The 19,405-nt window shown below is 48.5% G+C and overlaps 1 long non-coding RNA gene across 1 annotated transcript in view; it reads left to right on the top strand.

The window, feature by feature from the left end:
• Window positions 1-7,984: 7,984 nt before the first annotated feature.
• Window positions 7,985-19,405, top strand: part of LOC137531714 (uncharacterized) — a 293,087-nt gene continuing 281,666 nt past the window's right edge. Inside the window, exon 1 of the long non-coding RNA XR_011023716.1 lies at window positions 7,985-8,090. This is a non-coding gene — a long non-coding RNA (uncharacterized lncRNA). The remainder of the gene's footprint in view (window positions 8,091-19,405) is intronic.

Here is a 19,405-nt window from a genome sequence, read left to right as displayed (position 1 = left end):
GCTTCCGGCTAAACAGGAAGCAGTGTGTAACAACATCTATACAGAGCGGGAGGAGACCAGCGGCGCAGGGACGGAGGTGAGTTCTGCCTACAGCGCTTCCGTGCGCCGCGCACTCTGCATCTGAAGGGGGGGGGCCTGGGGAGAGAAAGGGAGGGAGAGGTCGGGCTGCTCTCCCCGCAGCTGCGGCTCCCCCCTTCATTATGGGGGGGGGACCTACTACCTACCTACCTACCTAATCCTGGGGGGCAGCTACCTACCTATCCTGGGGGGGCAGCTACCTAATCTAACCTATCCTGGGGGGCAGCTACCTAATCTATCCTGGGGGGCAGCTACCTACCTAACCTATCCTGGGGGGGCAGCTACCTACCTAACCTGTCCTGGGGGGGCAGCTACCTACCTAACCTATCCTGGGGGGCAGCTACCTACCTAACCTATCCTGGGGGGGCAGCTACCTACCTAACCTATCCTGGGGGGGCAGCTACCTACCTAACCTATCCTGGGGGCAGCTACCCACCTAACCTATCTGGGGGGGGGCAGCTACCTAATCTAACCTATCCTGGGGGCAGCTACCTACCTAACCTGTCCTGGGGGGGCAGCTACCTACCTAACCTGTCCTGGGGGGGCAGCTACCTACCTAACCTATCCTGGGGGGGCAGCTACCTACCTAACCTATCCTGGGGGGGCAGCTACCTACCTAACCTATCCTGGGGGGGCAGCTACCTACCTAACCTATCTGGGGGGGCAGCTACCTAATCTATCCTGGGGGGCAGCTACCTACCTAACCTATCCTGGGGGGGCAGCTACCTACCTAACCTGTCCTGGGGGGGCAGCTACCTACCTAACCTATCCAATCGGGCAGCTACCTACCTAACCTATCCTGGGGGGCAGCTACCCACCTAACCTATCTGGGGGGGGGGGGCAGCTACCTAATCTAACCTATCCTGGGGGGCAGCTACCTACCTAACCTGTCCTGGGGGGGCAGCTACCTACCTATACTGTCCTGGGGGGGCAGCTACCTACCTAACCTATCCTGGGGGGGCAGCTACCTACCTAACCTATCTGGGGGGGCAGCTACCTACCTAACCTGTCCTGGGGGGGCAGCTACCTACCTAACCTGTCCTGGGGGGGCAGCTACCTACCTAACCTATCCTGGGGGGGCAGCTACCTACCTAACCTATCCTGGGGGGCAGCTACCTACCTAACCTATCTGGGGGGGCAGCTACCTACCTAACCTGTCCTGGGGGGGCAGCTACCTACCTAACCTGTCCTGGGGGGGCAGCTATCTACCTAACCTATCCTGGGGGGGCAGCTACCTACCTAACCTATCCTGGGGGGGCAGCTACCTATCTAACCTATCCTGGGGGGGCAGCTACCTACCTAACCTATCGGGGGGGGGGGGCAGCTACCTAATCTAACCTATCCTGGGGGGCAGCTACCTAATCTAACCTATCCTGGGGGGCAGCTACCTAATCTATCCTGGGGGGCAGCTACCTAATCTATCCTGGGGGGCAGCTACCTACTCTAACCTATCCTGGGGGGCAGCTACCTACTCTAACCTATCCTGGGGGCAGCTACCTAATCTAACCTATCCTGGGGGAAAGCTACCTAATCTATCCTGGGGGGCAGCTACCTAACCTATACTGGGGGGCACCTACCTCATCTAACCTATACTGGGGGGCAGCTACCTAATCTAACCTATACTGGGGGGCACCTACCTATCTAACCTGGGGGCACTTACTTGTCTAACCTGTATTCGGGGCACCTAGCTAGCCTATACAGGTGGCAACTATACTGGCTACCTATATTGGAGGCACCTACCTAACTAACCTATACTGGGGGCACCTACCTATCTAACCTATGCTGGGGACAACTATTCTGGCTACCTATATTAGAGGCACCCACCTAGCTAACCTGTACTGGGGGCACCTATCTATCTAACCTATACCGGCGGCGCCTGCCTATCTAACCTATACTGGGGGCAACTATACTGGCTACTTATGCTGGAGGCACCTACCTGGCTAACCTATACCGGGGGCAACTATACTGGCTTACCTATGCCTGGCTACCTATACTGGGGGGACCTATAGCTGGCTATAGGGATTTGGATATGTGTGTGCGTCGGGTGTTGCCGGGGGAGGGGGGCTGTTGTTGCCGTGGGGGAGGGGGGGGGGGGCCCACATCCAGATTCCCAGGTACGTGAATTTATTTTTCCCCGCCAGTTAAGGTTCCCTTTAAGCATACCCACAACTAATTAATTACATCCTCACACCTACCAGCATGATGTTTGTAATTATATCCCCCTGGGTTCCTTATATTTCATTGCATTGTGCTGAATCAAGCTGGCGAAAGTCATCCTGTGTAATACAATGTAACTATGGAAAGATGCATATCATTTTGAAGCTCTCTTTCTCCTCTTTCCAACGATAGATAAATTGCCACCCTATGGCTTTTAGTTTTCGCTATTTTCGCGATCGAAATTGGGGTGGCCGCGATTTCGATCGTGAAAATAGTGAAAACTAAAAGGCATAAGGTGGTAGCTTATATATCATTGGAAAGAGGAGAAAGAGAGCTTTAAAATGATATGCATCTTTCCATAGTTACTGCACTGCTCAGAGTCCCTTTAACCATTATACCATCCAGCCACCGCTGACAGGATGGCGAGGGCTGGTTTATGTGCTGATGGGGCCCCTTTGACTCTGAATGGGGCCCCAAGCGACTGCTTTTGTTGCCTGGTCAGTAATCAGGCCCTGGCACCACTTATATAGTTTAAATACACACTCAGCAATCAAACAGATGCAAAACATATGCATAATTAAATACTTACCATGCAAACAGGAAAGCACTATGGGAACTGCTAACTTGGTAGTTACAAAATTATGGAAACAAATACAGGTAAAAGGCTGCGCATCCCTGACCTAATACTACAATTGAATGGTTAATCGCTGTGGCGTACACTGCTCCTCCTGGACTAAAATTGCACGCCCCACATCAAACAATGCAATACTGGTTTCAGACCACTTTAAGGCTCAGTTCACATTAGCATTAGCTTTTGCCAATGGAACCAGGCAATAAAGCAAGACCTAGTTTTCCAGACCGTGTCGCTCAGTGAAGGTTTTGCAGCTACATAGGAACAAATAGAAAACTGACAGTTTACATCACACTGGCTGTAAAAACTGACAGTGTTTTACTTCCTGATTTCTTCCACAATATAAATATACAGCAGCATCTCATCTGGAAAACAATTAAGCTAGGATAGACCACCAACAGAAGTTCAAGAATGAAGCCGCAGGGGAGCAGGACCTTCAGACCACCTGGTCTGGATGATCTGCTCCCATGAGGCTTCAAGTTCACGACATCACTAGTGTGTCTTCCTTTGCTCCCCCTGTGTGTTCCCTGTGTCCGCTCCTGGTCCCTGTGTCCCCTTCTGGTTCCTATGTCCCATCCTGGTCTCCCTGTGTCCCCTCCTGGTGTCCCTGTGTCTCTCCCTGGACCCCCGTGTCCCCTCCTGGTCCCCCTGTGTCTCTCCCTGGTCCTCTCCTAGTGCCCCTTTATCCCAGCTGCAGCTACTGGGTATACAGTCCAGTCCAGATATAGCTGAGAGTGGCTAGAGATAGCTGACTGTAATGAGAAATGGAGGTCAATGGGGCACAGCAGTACTTAGTGTTTGGTGCCCAGTGTGGCTTTCACAGTACTTCATTGGCCAGAATGAGGGAGACTAGGCAGGGAATCAATTAGCCGCAGTGGGGAGGCAGTGAAGGAAGAAACTCACAGTAAGAAGGCAGACCCAAATGAGGCAGCAGGGGGATGCAGCCATGCAGAGTCCACAGCTGGAAGCAGGAGACAGAGCACACAGACACCCACTGCTCACTTCCAGTGTTGCTTGGATACCCCCGATCACAAATTCGAGTAAATCCGGCCATGGTAGTATCTAAATCCAGATGCGCCGTGATTGTGATCTGGATTTGAGACGGAATTCTGAATTCGACTCAGATTTTAGCCGTGATTGCTTGTGGAATCCGTGATCACAGATTTGACTTTAATGTTAATAGCAAAGCCCCCATACATGCTACAATCACCAAAACTGCATGGATTATAAAGGTGAGAAGTGGCTACAACGTAAAAAAAATAAATAAAAAAAAAAATAGTTTTTGAGAAAATCAATTTTAAATTTCAAATGGAAAAAGTATTTGTGATTAAAACCTGACAAAACCCGCCGACTTTAGCGGTTAATAGCAAAGCCCCCTTACATGCTAAAAACACCATGCTAGACATGCTAGAAATTTGCCAGATATGTTAACAGTGGAAACAAGAGGATTTTTTTTTTCAAAAAGACCTTATAGTTTTTGAGAAAATCGATTTCAAAGTTTCAAAGGAAAAAATATACATTTAAATGTGGTAAATACATTAACTGTCATTTACCGCAATTAAATGTATACTTTTTTCCTTTGAAACTTTAAAATCGATTTTCTCAAAAACTATAAGGTCTTTTTGAAAATAAAGTATATCCTTTGTTTCCACTGTTCTACTTAACATATCCTGCAGATTTGGTGTTTCTAGCATGTAAGGGGGCTTTGCTATTAACCAATTCGGCAGGCTTTCAAGTAATAATCACAGCCCGTGATCACGGCAGAATCTGTGATCACGAGCCGGATTTGGACCATGATCATGGGTGCATTGGGAGCTGAATCCGTGATCAAGAGGCAATCACGAATTCAGAATCCAACCTCGTGATCAGGAAAAACAGCTCATGATCATGGGTTACAACACAAAACCAGAAGTAGCGCTTCAAGGCCTAAATGTTCTTGTTACCACTAATAGAACAATGAATAAAGGACCATCATAAAGTCTCTTGAAATCTTCACAGTTCCAGCAGCACCTCTCCAAGTGGCCAACACGTTATATGCAAAACAAGAAGACAAGAGAATCCAATAGCGTAACTCTGAATGTCAGCTAACACAACACCACCTTCCCTTGTGCTTCTTCAACATTAAATGTAACACCCGCAGTGAGTCGGACACCCCCACACTGCCCGCACTCACCCAGCTGTCCTCCAAATGTATCCGGAGGTAAGATTCAAAAGCCTTCCAGTATCGATCACAGTGAATCCATCACTAGAACTAAAACATACTCCTCATAGCGTAAAACTGCATTGCTTTAATAAAATAGATTTAAAATAGAATTAAAATTTACACTCACAAGCAGAGTAGCAAAAAGTGCATATAACAGAGCTGAAGTTCTCAGGTAGCCGCTCGAATCAATACCGCCTCAGGCTCTCCGATCTCCCCGCTATTCCAGTTCACTTCCCGTCCTCAAGCTGATCGCGTCTGACGTGGCTCCACCCCATGCATTTCGTCACCAAGTTTACTCAGCAGGGGCTGACGTCAGACGCAAGTCCTGCGCTACTTAAACAACACCCACCCGCTGTCCTTTCCTGATTCACCGCGGAGGGAACTTCGTTACCTAGCAACTTTCTGTCCACAATGACGGACTTTCTGCCTACAACTACAGAAGCCCCAGGGACTTATTAGTGCTTACAGACTTCAGCTTAGTTGACACAAACGGTCACTTACAACATATATAACCCCCCGTTCAATCCCAACCCCATACATTAACCTCCCTGGTGGTTAATTTATTTTGACAAATGGGCAAAAATCCTTTTTTTTTTTATTTATTTTTTGTTTCATGTAAAGCTACCAGAGTGGTAGCTACATGAAACACCACTAGAGGGCTCATGTGGCCCTCTAGTGCGGACGTCGCCGGCATCAATAGCAAACAGGGGAGCGCGTATATAACGCGTTCCCCTGTTTGGCTTCTCCTGTCGCCATGGCGACGATCGGCATGACGTCATGGACGTCAGCCGACGTCCTGACGTCAGGCGCACTCGATCCAGCCCATACCGCTGCCTGGAACTCATTGGTCCGGGCAGCGCAGGGCTCTGGCGGGGGGGGCCCTCTTCCGCCGCTGTGTGCGGGCGATCGCCGCAGAGCGGCGGCGATCGAGCTGTGCGCGCGGCTAGCAAAGTGCTGGCTGCGCGTACAGCACTTTGAATGGGGCGAATCGCCCCAACAGACCCTGAGAAATCCTCCTGCGCGGCATAGCCCGAGCTCAGCTCGGGCTTACCGCCAGGGAGGTTAAATAAAACACCCAGTTTTAAAATATTTAAAATATTTTTAGCAGCAATATAGAATTTTTTTACAAATCCATATCCCGCATCTATCAAATTAGTCATTTCTCAGAAAACAATTTATATCTAATTCCACATTTAAACCCAATGGGGTTAAAGTATCCAGGTCGAATATCCAGCGAGTTTCTTTCTTTGAAATCTCCCTTACCCTATTACACCCCCTCCATGATGGTATCAACTTTTCAATCCCACAAAAATGCATACATTTAGGATCAGATAAACGCTTCTGTTTAAAATGCAATGATACATTATGTTTTTCAAAGCCCTTTTTGATATTTTTTATATGCTCCCCAATTCTTTCTTTTTTAACATTCTAGTTGTGCGGCCTACATACTGTAGGCCGCAGTCACACCATATGGCATACACGACTCCCACAGAAGAGCATGTAATAAAATTCTTAATTTTAAATTCTCTACTATTAGACCTTGACTTAATACTCACCTTTTTCTCCCCTTTTGCCTCAGTGCACCCTTTAGGGCCCTTTTCCACTACAGCGTTTGCGATTGCTTAATCGCAAAACCGCAAACCGCTAGTGATTTGTCAAATCGCTACAGTTTGCTTTTAGCATAGGAATCGCGGTAGGTCATTTCCACTACCGCGATTCGTTTTTGACCGGATCGCGATCGCGCGGCGGAGCGATTATTGCCGCGATTTTGCTATGCAGTGCATAGCATAGCAAAATCGCGGCCGCGAACGTCGGGGAATCGCCGGTAATTGCGATTCAGCAATCGCTAGCGTTCAGCGTGAACGCTAGCGATTGCTAGTGGAAAAGGGCCCTTACAGCTTCTGCAGTGATAGAAATCCGGAGTCTGCCACCCTATTAAGTGATTCCCCCCCTGGGTGGTTCCACACAACTTGGGGTCAGGGAGTTCTTCATGTTAGGGGCCCTCCTATACACAAATGTTGGTCTATCTGAAATAATACCCTGCAAGACATGATCCCCTGTAGTATGTTCCAATGACGTCTAAAGATTCTTTCTACTTGTCTAAATTGGGTAGAAAAACCTGAAAAAAGGCAAATGATCTCTTCTCCTCTTCTACTCTATTCTGGTTCCCAAACAATATCACCTCCCTGTCTATTCCTGCTGTAGCCCTGCCAGAAGTTTAGAAGAAGGCAAAGAGCCTTTTTGTGCCTGGCCAGCAGCTGTAGCCTGTCAGATGCTGCTAGCACAGGTTACTGAATCACAGGGCTGCAGAATTTGGGTAAGCAAAGATCCAAAATGGCCACCGGCTGCAGAAGAGGTGGAATCAGAGCTGAGGGCTGGTGCACACCAAAACCCGCTAGCAGATCCGCAAAACGCTAGCAGATTTTTAAACGCTTTTTTTTATTTTTATGAGGCGTTTTGCTAGCGTTTTGCGGATTGCTGCTGCGGTTTTCAGTATAGTAGATTTCATATATTGTTACAGTAAAGCTGTTACTGAACAGCTTCTGTAACAAAAACGCCTGCAAAACCGCTCTGAAGTGCCGTTTTTCAGAGCGGTTTGCGTTTTTCCTATACTTAACATTGAGGCAGAAACGCATCCGCAATCCAAAAAATGCCTCACCCAGGCATTTTTCTTTTCTGCAAAACGCCTGCCGCTCTGGTGTGCACCACCCCATTGAGATACATTGACCAAGCAGATCCGCAGCCGCAAGCGGATCTGAAAACGCCCAAAAAGCCGCTCGGTGTGCACCAGCCCTGAGAGAGGAAGAGTACCCGCCTCCAGGGGGTGGACACAAAGAGCCTGCATCTGACTCAGCTGTTTTTTTTTCCTGAGCATGCAGTTGAGAAAACCGGTCTGAGCTGGTTGGATTTGTGGTGTCGCAGTTTTTTGGCTGGCTGTGAAGAAACTGATCTGTGAAAGGACATGGCGCTGCTAAGATGATGTGCCAAGCTGGCTGCAGTGATTAAGAGAGCAGCAGAGAGGTACAGTGAACCTGAAGACTGTGCAGAGAGAGAGAGGCAGGAAAAGTAATCAGCGGATTAAGAAGTATTCAGAGTAGAAAGCAGGAAGATACGAGAGAAGATAGTGGGCTAGTCTATTTTAGGGGACCCACCGCAAATCCCCATAGACACTTTCAGCTGTGCTGCAAAACGGAACAAATTACTTCTGTTTGCTTGTTTAAACCCCCACAAGCCTTATATCCCCTGGTAGCTAAGCATGTCCTCTAACGAATTTTGCGGGTTTCGGTAAAAAAAAAAAGTTTTAACGACTGTATAGGAGCCGCGGAACAGCCACAATTTCGGGTCCGTCGGCCATCTTGGTTCTGCCCTGCAGGTCTTTTCTTCCTCCTCATTGGAGGGATTGTTAGGTGGGGGGTGTGCAGCTAACAAACCCTCCAATGAGGAGGAAGAAACGACCTGCACAGCAGAATTAAGATGGACGACGGAACCGAGAATTAGGCCGTTCGGTGGCTCCTACACGGCCAATTATCAAGCCAATTTAAACTTTTTGTTACCAAAAACCTCAAAATTCGTTAGAGGACATGCTTACCTATCCATGGATATATGGCTTGTGGGGGTTTAAACAAGGTGAAAGCGGACATTTGTTCCGTTTTGCAGCACAGCTGAAAGCGTCTATGGCAGGGGTAGGGAACCTTTTTGGCTGAGAGAACCATAAACACGACATATTTTAAAATGAAATTCTGTGAGAGCCGTACAATATGTCACCTGTAAATGCACATAAGAGACAGCTTTTCACCAGTAAATGCACGAAATGACAGACAGCCTTTCCCCAGTAAATGCACATAATGAGAGACAGCTTTTCACAAGTAAATGCACATAATGACAGACAGCCTTTCCCCAGTAAATGCACATAACAGACAGCCTTCCACCAGTAAATGCACATAATGACAGACAGCCTTTCCCCAGTAAATGCACATAATAACAGACAGCCTTCCACCAGTAAATGCACATAATGACAGACAGCCTTCCACCAGTAAATGCACATAATGACAGACAGCCTTCCACCAGTAAATGCACATAATGACAGACAGCCTTTCCCCAGTAAATGCACATAATGACAGACAGCCTTCCACCAGTAAATGCACTGTAACGATCTGCTCAGCTGTCTGCATGAGCAGACAGCTGTTCGTCCATTCTTTAGGTCGGAATGCTACAGGTCTCTGGAAAAGAGACCTGTCTTCGCTTTGCAAGTTTCAGAGTTGCTCTGCTGAGGAATTTGCATACACTTGTCATGCACATTTCCTAGCTGCCTCCTTTGATGGCTTGCAGTATAAATACCATTTTCTCCCATAATCCCTTGCTAGTCATGATGGTTTGTTCCTGAAAACTCTCCTGGAGTGTCAGCCTTGCTGTCGTTTGCTAAGATTATCTTAGAGTAATTCATGGGGACTGCACTAGGCATCCCTTCTAGTGCAGTCAGGTTGTATTATCTGCATTGCCTTGTTCTGTCTCGATTTTCTTGTCGCCAGCGGCGGTCAACAGGAAATTGTTCTGTCTGTCTGGGAGTGTTCCTTCTGTATTCTGCCTTAGGGGTGCTAACCAGAGCAGCGGTTGCTACTGGTAGCCCCATCTGTTTGTCTGTTTGGATCGCATCCGCTCTAGCGGTAGCAGCGGTGGTTCCTTCTGTATTCCGCCTTAGGGGTGCTAGCCAGAGCAGCGGTTGCTACTGGTAGCCCCATCTGTCTGTCTTGTCTGGTACGAACGCTTGCTGTAGGCTCGGTGAGGTAACCGTTTAGCAAGCATTTGCGTTCTCTAGTTCATGTTTGTGTTTCATTGGTTAGTTAGTGTGGCACGCTTATCAGTGGGCGCCTTACGCGCGGTGATCGTGTCGTAAACGCCTTCGCTGTTGCGAATGAGTGCGGTGTTCGTGTTTAGCTAGCGTTTGTTATTTTCCTTGATGTTCTGATTGTTCTTGTTTGCTGTGCCTTTTGCTACTCTCGTGTTCTGTCCTGCTGGGTCTTGTGTCTGTTGGCAATCGCCAGTCTTGCGATTGCGTTTGTACTTTGTTTCTGCGGATGTGTGTTCACCGTTGCTGGGTGGCGACTAAATTGCTGGACACACATTCATTCTGTCACTGTGCTCTTTCTCTACACTTGTGTTCTGTCCTGCTCGGTCTTGTGTCTGTTGGCAATCGCCAGTCTTGTGATTGCGTTCGTACTTTGTTTCTGCGGATGTGTATTCACCGTTGCTGGGTGGCAACTAGATTGGTGGAAACACATTCATTCTGTCTCTGTGCTCTTTCTCTACACTTGTGCTCTGTCTAGTTCGGTCTTGTGTCACTATTGGCAATCGCTACACTTGCAATTGCGTTCCCACTTCATTTCCGTTGTTGTGTGTTCACCGTCGCTGGGTAGCGACTAGATTGGTGGACACACCTACATTCTGTCTCTGTGTTCTCTCTCTTTAAGGGCGATCTTGCACTGCATTGCTTCAACTCGTACAATTCCCAGCTGGCATCTGTGGTTGTGTAGAGGCTGTGTTCGTCTGCACTCCACAGCTCCATCTGCCGGTGGGAATCTCCCTCTACAAGTGCATAGCACCATAGCTGGGTTCTCTCTAATTACACGCTTGTGGAGGATTTCCGTCGTGTCAGCGCGCGTCCTGTGCGCTGACGGCGGAAATAGTTCCCCAATTGTTACATGCACATAATGACAGACAGCCTTTCCCCAGTAAATGCACATAATGACAGACAGCCTTTCCCCAGTAAATGCACATATTGACAGACAGCCTTCCACCTGTAAATGCACATAATGGCAGATAGCCTTCCACCAGTAAATGCACTGTGAGAAAACGCGGAAAAGCAGCCGTGAGTACTCAGAGCAAGGCAGCTGATTCCGCGTCCAACGCGGCAGGTTGCGTGCGTGGGTCTGCATCCACTGGCATGACGTAGCGCGAGGAAACCGCCACATGCTTTGTGAACAGGGCGGCGGATTCCGCGTCAGACGCAGATGTTGGCACGCATAGGCATAGTTCTGACAGTACTGCTGAACGCGGAAGAACCGCCGCATGCTTGGACAGCGGTGCGGCTGGTTCCGCATCCAACACAGCAGAAACAGTACAACACATGTCTGGTGTGGCTGGGACTGATAGTCCACACAGGTTCAGGAGGACGCGCGCGCGGAGAGGCAGAGCCTTTATGACAGTCAGAAGGGCGTCAGCTGACCAAGCCGGTCAGCTGACAATTCCAGCAGTTTTCATTGGTCCAGCACTTAGGGGTGGCGCTGGAGAGCACTGGGGTATATATACTGGGTGTTGGTCATTTCTCTGGTGTCTGGCATTGCGATCACTACGTGGTAGCACTCAGACCTTCTGTCAGTATCTGTGTTATTATCTAGATCAGTTTCCAAGGTGTTGATGACCAAGGAGCTCACACCTTAGTCTAGGAATCCTGTTATTATCTGTGTTATTATCTAGACCAGTTTCCAAGGTGTTGATGACCAAGGAGCTCACACCTTAGTCTAGGAATCCTGTTACCATCTGTAATATTATCTAGACCAGTTCCGGGGTGTTAGATAAAACTAGAGAACAAATAAACAACAAAGTAGCGTTCCAGATCTCACAAAGTCCACAGTCAGACCCAATAAATGTCCATTAAATGTCAGTAGGAGTCCCTTTAAACATAACACCTTGGATCATCCGGGTCTTCTTGCGCAGGCTCCGTTTAGGATCAACACGATATATAGATAAACAGAAAAAAAGGCATATAGTGTGACTCCGTTTATAATCTTAGCATCACCACCACCATTTCAATATCCCAAGAAACCGTGATGAAATAGCTTTAATACACCGCTGGTGAGCACCGCGACACACCCCCTCCGTGTCCGCACTCACCCAATGGGCCTCCTTAGATCTCCGGAGGTAAGATTTAAAGCCAATAGGGGGTCACTAAACAGTATCGGAGATCCGTTTGCCACTCCTCAGTCAAGTTACTGCGGGAACTTTGGAGACTTGATAACAGCGTTTTATACAGTGTTGGGTCCCCGGGTGACCACTCCGCTGATCATCGCCTCAAATTTCCGCGTCCCGAGCAGTTTCTCTGGTACTTCTGTATCAGCCGACAGCGTCCAACGTAGCTCCGCCCTACGCATTTCGTCAGTAATCTGACTCATCAGGGGCTGACGTCAGACGCTACGCCGGCATTTTTATGCATTGGGCCTACATAAACCAACTTTATTGTACCCTTAAGCATGCGAACAGAAACTCTCCTGCGCATGCGTAACCATCTCTCTCCACTTCCCGAGCTGAGTCCGTCCCCCCATACTAACTCGGCGGACAAGCTCTCGTGTCAAACGTCATAAAGACGCACATTAACATCTCCCTATGGAGGATCTCTCGTACAGGAAATAGAAAACCACCGCTGCGTTCCAAGATAGGAAGTGCCCCTGCGTTCCACCACCAAGCCAGACGGCAAAACCTTCTATGAAATCATCTAAACTGCGATTTTCAACTATCAGGCAGAGTGGTCATTTACAAATACTGCCAATACAACATTTCTCTACATTCACCCTAGTATACCCTCCCTCCAATATTAATCATTCCTAATAAAACAATTTATATCAAATTTTACATTAAGACCTTTAGGGACTAAAGTGTCTAAATTAAAAATCCACATTCCTTCTTTTTTGGAGATCTCTCTCGTTTTATTAAAACCCCTCCAGGAACCTCTTAGTTTCTCCACTCCACAAAAGGACATTTCACTCGGGTCGCACTGATGTTTCAATTTAAAGTGCATAGATAAATTATGTTGCTCAAAACCCTTTCTGATGATATTTACGTGTTCCCCAACCCTTTCCTTTAATGACCTGGTGGTGCGGCCCACGTATTGCAAGCCGCAACTACACCATATTACATACACCACCCCCACAGATGCACACGTAATAAATTGCCTGATTTTATATTCTCTCCCATTAGACTCTGCTTGAATACTTACCTTTCTTTCTCCCTTCGATTCTCTACAGCCCTTGCAATTCCTACAGGGGAAGAATCCTGGAGTCTGCCACCCCACTAATTCCCTCTGTACAGGGGGAGCCACACAGCTAGGTGAAATTAATTTTTTTAAATTAGGGGCCTTTCTATAAATGAAGGACGGTCTTTCTGGGAGGACACTCTTCAGAATATGATCGCTCTGGAGAATGCCCCAATGCCTATGAAGGATCTGTTCCATTTTTCTGTATTGAGCAGAAAACTCAGATATAAAAGCAAAAGGTTTCTGTTCTTTCATAGTGCTTTTTCTCTCACTATAGATTAATCCTTTACGGTCCACTGTAGCTATCTCCAGCTGAAGCCTATCCAGCCAATCCCTCTCATATCCCTTCTCCACAAATCTATTCTTAATAATGTCTGACTGTTCAAAAAAACTGGCACTGTCAGAACAGTTCCTCAGAATATGCATAAATTGTCCCTTTGGGACCCCCTTTAGCCACGGTGGGTGATGGCAACTTTGTGTATCTATAAAACCGTTCCGATCCGTCGGCTTAAAAAAACATTTCGTCTTAAAACCTGTCTGGTCTCTAAAAATGTCTAAATCCAAAAAGTGAATATGAGATGGACTGCATTCGGCTGTCAGCTGGATATTGGGTCTAATCTGATTAATCTCTTCTATAAATGCATGAAAACTCACCTCGTCTCCAGCCCAGAAGATCAGCAGATCATCTATGTACCTTCGCCAAAGTTTTACCTTCTCCCCTCCTAGCTGTATAGCTTCCTCCTCCCACCGGGCCATATATATATTCACCAGATTAGGGGCGAAGGACGACCCCATAGCACATCCGAAGACCTGTTTAAAATAATCCCCCTTATGCCAGAAATAATTATTTTTCAATGCGAATTCCAGCAACTCCATCAGAAATCTGATAAACATTGTCGGAAGATCGCTCTGGTTTTCCAACAGCGACGTGACCACCTCTACACCCTCATCGTGCGGGATGTTCGTATAAAGGGAGCCTACGTCAGCCGTTGCCATCAAAATCTCTCCCTCTATATCCAGGTTCTCCAATATCTGTACTGTATGCTTTGTATCCAACAAGATTCTTGGGAGGGTCTTTACCATGGGCTGTAAAAAGGAATCTATATATTGGCCTAATCGGTGTGTGATGGATCTGACCCCACTCAAAATTGGGCGTCCCGGGGGTTCCACCAAATATTTGTGTATCTTTGGGAGTTGGTAAATAACCGGAACTCTATTAGCAGAAGGCACCAAATAACCCACTGTGGGCCGGTCAACTAAACCACTCAAGAGGCCCTCATCCAGCATCAGGGCCAAATCTCGCTTGATCTTGGTTGTAGGATCCCCACTTAATCTTTCATAAGTTTGTTCATCATACACCAATCTATCTAATTCCTTAAAGTACTGGTCCTTTCTCAATACCACCACTCCCCCCCCCCCCCCCCCTTTATCAGCAGCACGGATTACCAAATTTTTCTCTTTAATTAAACTTTCTATAGACTCCTTCTCCTGTTGAAACTTACTTGGTTCAATTTTCCTCAAATCATCCAACACCCTCTCCTTAAAAATATCCACGGCGTTGAGATTCGAGGAATCTTGAGGATTAAAAACTGAAGCATTTCTAAATTTTGATATATGGTTCACTCTGCTCGTAGGGCCTTCCTTCTGAATAAAGTATTTTTTCACATTTAACTTTCTTACGTACTTCTGTACATCGATATACGTCTGGAATTTATGAAGGCTCTTCTTTGGGGCGTACTTCAAGCCATGGTCCAACAGTTTTAATTCCTTTTGATTGAGATCCACCCCACTCAAATTGAAGACCCCTTTTCCCCTCACTGTCTTCTCCTTTTGTTTCCTCTTCCCTGCTCTGCACCCCCTTCTGGTCCTCTTTTTCTGGGTGTATATTCTGGATCTCCCCAGGAGTAGTGTTGGGCGAACATCTAGATGTTCGGGTTCGGGCCGAACAGGCCGAACATGGCCGCGATGTTCGGGTGTTCGACCCGAACTCCGAACATAATGGAAGTCAATGGGGACCCGAACTTTTGTGGTTTGTAAAGCCTCCTTACATGCTACATACCCCAAATTTACAGGGTATGTGCACCTTGGGAGTGGGTACAAGAGGAAAAAAAAATTAGCAAAAAGAGCTTATAGTTTTTGAGAAAATCGATTTTAAAGTTTCAAAGGGAAAACTGTCTTTTAAATGCGGGAAATGTCTGTTTTCTTTGCACAGGTAACATGTTTTTTGTCGGCATGCAGTCATAAATGTAATACATATAAGAGGTTCCAGGAAAAGGGACCGGTAACGCTAACCCAGCAGCAGCACACGTGATGGAACAGGAGGAGGGTGGCGCAGGAGGAGAAGAAGGCCACGCTTTGTGAGACACAACAACCCCGGCCTTGCATGAGGGCAAGAAGCGTGCGGATAGCATGCTTTGTACCGCCATGCAGTCATAAATGTAATAAAGATAAGTGGTTCAATAAACAGGGACCACGCGGCAACGCTAACCCAGCAGCAGCAGACGTGATGGAACAGGAGCAGGCGCAGGAGGAGAAGGCCACGCTTTGTGAGACACAACAACCCAGGCCTTGCATGAGGGCAAGAAGCGTGCGGATAGCATGCTTTGTACCGCCATGCAGTCATAAATGTAATAAAGATAAGTGGTTCAATAAACAGGGACCACGCGGCAACGCTAACCCAGCAGCAGCAGACGTGATGGAACAGGAGCAGGCGCAGGAGGAGAAGGCCACGCTTTGTGAGACACAACAACCCAGGCCTTGCATGTGGACAAAAAGCGTGCGGATATAGCAGCAATGCTTTTTGCCGCCATGCAGTCATAAATGTAATACAGATGAGAGGTTCAATAAACAGGGCCCGGAAACGCAACACCATCCCAGATGTTCATTGGTCATGTTACTTGGTTGGGGTCCTGGAGTGTTGCGTAGTCATTTCCAATCCAGGATTGATTCATTTTAATTTGAGTCAGACGGTCTGCATTTTCTGTAGAGAGGCGGATACGCCGATCTGTGACGATGCCTCCGGCAGCACTGAAACAGCGTTCCGACATAACGCTGGCTGCCGGGCAAGCCAGCACCTCTATTGCGTACATTGCCAGTTCGTGCCAGGTGTCTAGCTTCGATACCCAATAGTTGAAGGGTGCAGATGGATGGTTCGACACAGCTACGCCATCTGACATGTAGTCCTTGACCATCTTCTCCAGGCGATCGGTGTTGGAGGTGGATCTGCACGCTTGCTGTTCAGTGGGCTGCGGCTGCATGGGTGTCAGAAAATTTTCCCACTCCAAGGACACTGCCGATACCATTCCCTTTTGGGTACTAGCTGCGGCTTGCGTTGTTTGCTGCCCTCCTGGTCGTCCTGGGTTTGCGGAAGTCAGTCTGTCTGCGTACAACTGGCTAGAGGAGGGGGAGGATGTCAATCTCCTCTCTAAAGTCTCCACAAGGGCCTGCTGGTATTCTTCCATTTTGACCTGTCTGACTCTTTCTTCAAGCAGTTTTGGAACATTGTGTTTGTACCGTGGATCCAGAAGGGTATAAACCCAGTAATTGGTGTTGTCCAGAATGCGCACAATGCGTGGGTCACGTTCAATGCAGTCTAGCATGAATTGAGCCATGTGTGCCAGAGTCCTACCAGAATCCTCATCATCCTCTTGTGAGCGTTGTGATAGTTGTTGTGATGCATCATAGTCGTCACCTTCCTCCTGGTCTGCTTCTGCTGACCATTCGCGTTGAATTGTGGAAGTCCAACGTGCACCGCTCTGGCCCTCGTCAGTGGTGGCATGAAATTCCTGCTCCAACTCCAGCTGTTCCTCCTCCTCTTCTTCGTCATAGCTGCTGGGGCCAGCGTTCCCTGAGGCGGATGGCCTGATGTTGGTACCATCACGCTGATCGTTTTCTCCTTCAGATTCCCCCAGTTGCATCATGACAGCTGTTTCCTTGATTTTTAACATCGACCTCTTCAGTAAACACAGCAGTGGTATGGTAATGCTGACTGAAGAGTTGTCACTGCTCACAAGCAACGTGGATTGCTCAAAATTTTGGAGGACTTGGCAGAGGTCCAACATGTTGGCCCAATCGGATCCACAGAAGCTTGGCAGCTGGCCGGATGCGCCTCGGTACTGCGCCGTCATGTACTGGACCACTGCACTCTTCTGCTCGCAAAAGCGGGCTAGCATGTGCAGCGTAGAATTCCAGCGCGTAGGGACATCACACAGCAAGCGATGGTGGGGGAGATTGAAGCGCTCCTGCATCTTGGCGAGTGCCCCCGAAGCAGTACTGGAATTTCTACAATGTTTGGACACTCGACGCACCTTCAACAGCAGATCGGGCACGCCTGGGTATGTCCTCAGGAACCGCTGAACTACTAGGTTCATCACGTGCGCCAGGCAAGGGATGTGTGTCAGCTTAGCCAACCTTAAAGCGCGAATGAGATTACTCCCATTATCACACACAACCATGCCCGGTTTCAGGTCCAGCGGTGCCAGCCACAAATCCGTCTGTTCCTTTATTCCCCTCCAAATTTCCTCCCCTGTGTGCTGCTTATCCCCAAGGCAGATTAGCTTCAGCAACGCTTGCTGACGCATGCCAACAGCTGTGCTGCACTGCTTCCACGATCCTACTGCTGCTGGGTTAGCGTTTCCGGATGAGGTACAGCTTTGAGATGCGTTGGAGGAGAAGGAGTCAGAGAGGTAGGTGCTGCTGTTATCCAGTGGGAGGGACGGCGGTGCAGCTGTTTGTGGCGTGGGCAACACCCGTGCCGTAGCAGGTGAGGAATCGCTGCCAGGCTCCACAAGGTTCACCCAGTGCGCGGTAAGGGAGATGTATCGACCCTGGCCGAACGCACTCGTCCAGGTGTCAGTGGTGAGGTGAACCTTGCAGGCAACGGCATTCTTCAAGCTTCGGGTTATTTTGCTGACCACGTGCTCATGCAACTCAGGCACTGCAGAGCGTGCAAAGTGGTAGCGGCTGGGAACCACGTAACGTGGGATGGCCACTGACATCATGCCCTTGAAGCTGTTTGTCTCCACCAATCGATATGGCAGCATTTCGCAGGCCAGAAGCTTGGCTATGCTGGCTGTTACTGCCACGGCCCGGGGGTCATTTGCTGGCAATTTCCTCTTGCGCTCAAACATCTCCGACACAGACAACTGAACCGTAGCGCTGCACACGGAAGGGCTGTTGGTTGTTGTGTTTGATGAACACTGGGAGACCTCAAGAGCACTACTCCGGAAAGTGACAGTGTCAGCGTCGTCTGATGTTTGTGAATGTTGTGAACCACGCAATGGCTGGGCTACTGCTGCTGCTGAGGCGGGTCTGGTGAACCCAAGGGAGGCAGTGTTGTTTCTGGTACCCTGTCCTGACGCGTTTGCCCAAAGAGTGGGATGTTTGGATAGCATGTGACGGCTCATGCTGGTGGTGGAGAGGTTGTTAATATTTTTCCCCCTGCTCAGGCGGGTCTTGCACACCTTGCAAATCGCCATGGTAACATCCTCAGTGCAGTCTTCAAAGAAAGCCCAGACTTTGGAGCACCTGCCTCCTTGCTGGCGATTTCTGTTTGCTCCTCTTTTGCCTCTCACTTGAACTTCCACGCTTGTGGTGCCTGAAATTGCGCGCCGCCTACCTTGTGGCACAAGGCGAACTCGTGCAGCAGTGTGTTCTTCAACAGACTCATCTGTGCTGCTGCTACGACGGCGATGTTCTCGTTCACAAACAAAATCTGGGTCTCTGTCCACATTGTCCATACCCTCCTCTTCCATTTCCTCAAACTCGTCATATGTCATTGTGGGCCACCGCCGTGGAGTAGAGCTCCCCACAACAACCTCTGCGCAGCACACTCCAACGTCGTCTTCCAGATCTTGTCGGCCGACCTCCTGCAATTGCAACCCCTCCTGCCCAAATTGCTCTGGGATTTGGGTTTCCGAGTCCTCTTCGGACTCGCCTTGTATTTCAGTGCGCGGTGCATTTCCCACAGTTAACGGTTGTGAATCCAGGCACAACATTTCTGGCTGTTCCTCCATTGACCTTTGAAAGGTGGAAGTTTGTTGGGCTGGGAATAGCTCCTGTGAATACCCCATTGTGTCCTGAGGTAATTCATCGGACTGGTTATCTGGCAGTTGTGTGCGTGGTGTCGCTGCCGGTTGTGTCAGCTTTGTGCCCACTGGCTCCTTGTAACTGGCTGAGGACTCGGACCTCGTGCGTGATGTGCTGGTGCTGCTTAACCCACTGCTGGACGCTTGAGAGGTCATCCAAGTAATTATCTGGTCCTGTTCTTTTGGATTTGTGAGGGTTGTTGTCCTGGACAACATGGGCGGTA

Source organism: Hyperolius riggenbachi, chromosome 9 (assembly GCF_040937935.1).
Source record: "Hyperolius riggenbachi isolate aHypRig1 chromosome 9, aHypRig1.pri, whole genome shotgun sequence".
Lineage (NCBI taxonomy): Eukaryota > Metazoa > Chordata > Amphibia > Anura > Hyperoliidae > Hyperolius > Hyperolius riggenbachi.
This window is presented reverse-complemented; position numbering and strand designations above follow the sequence as displayed.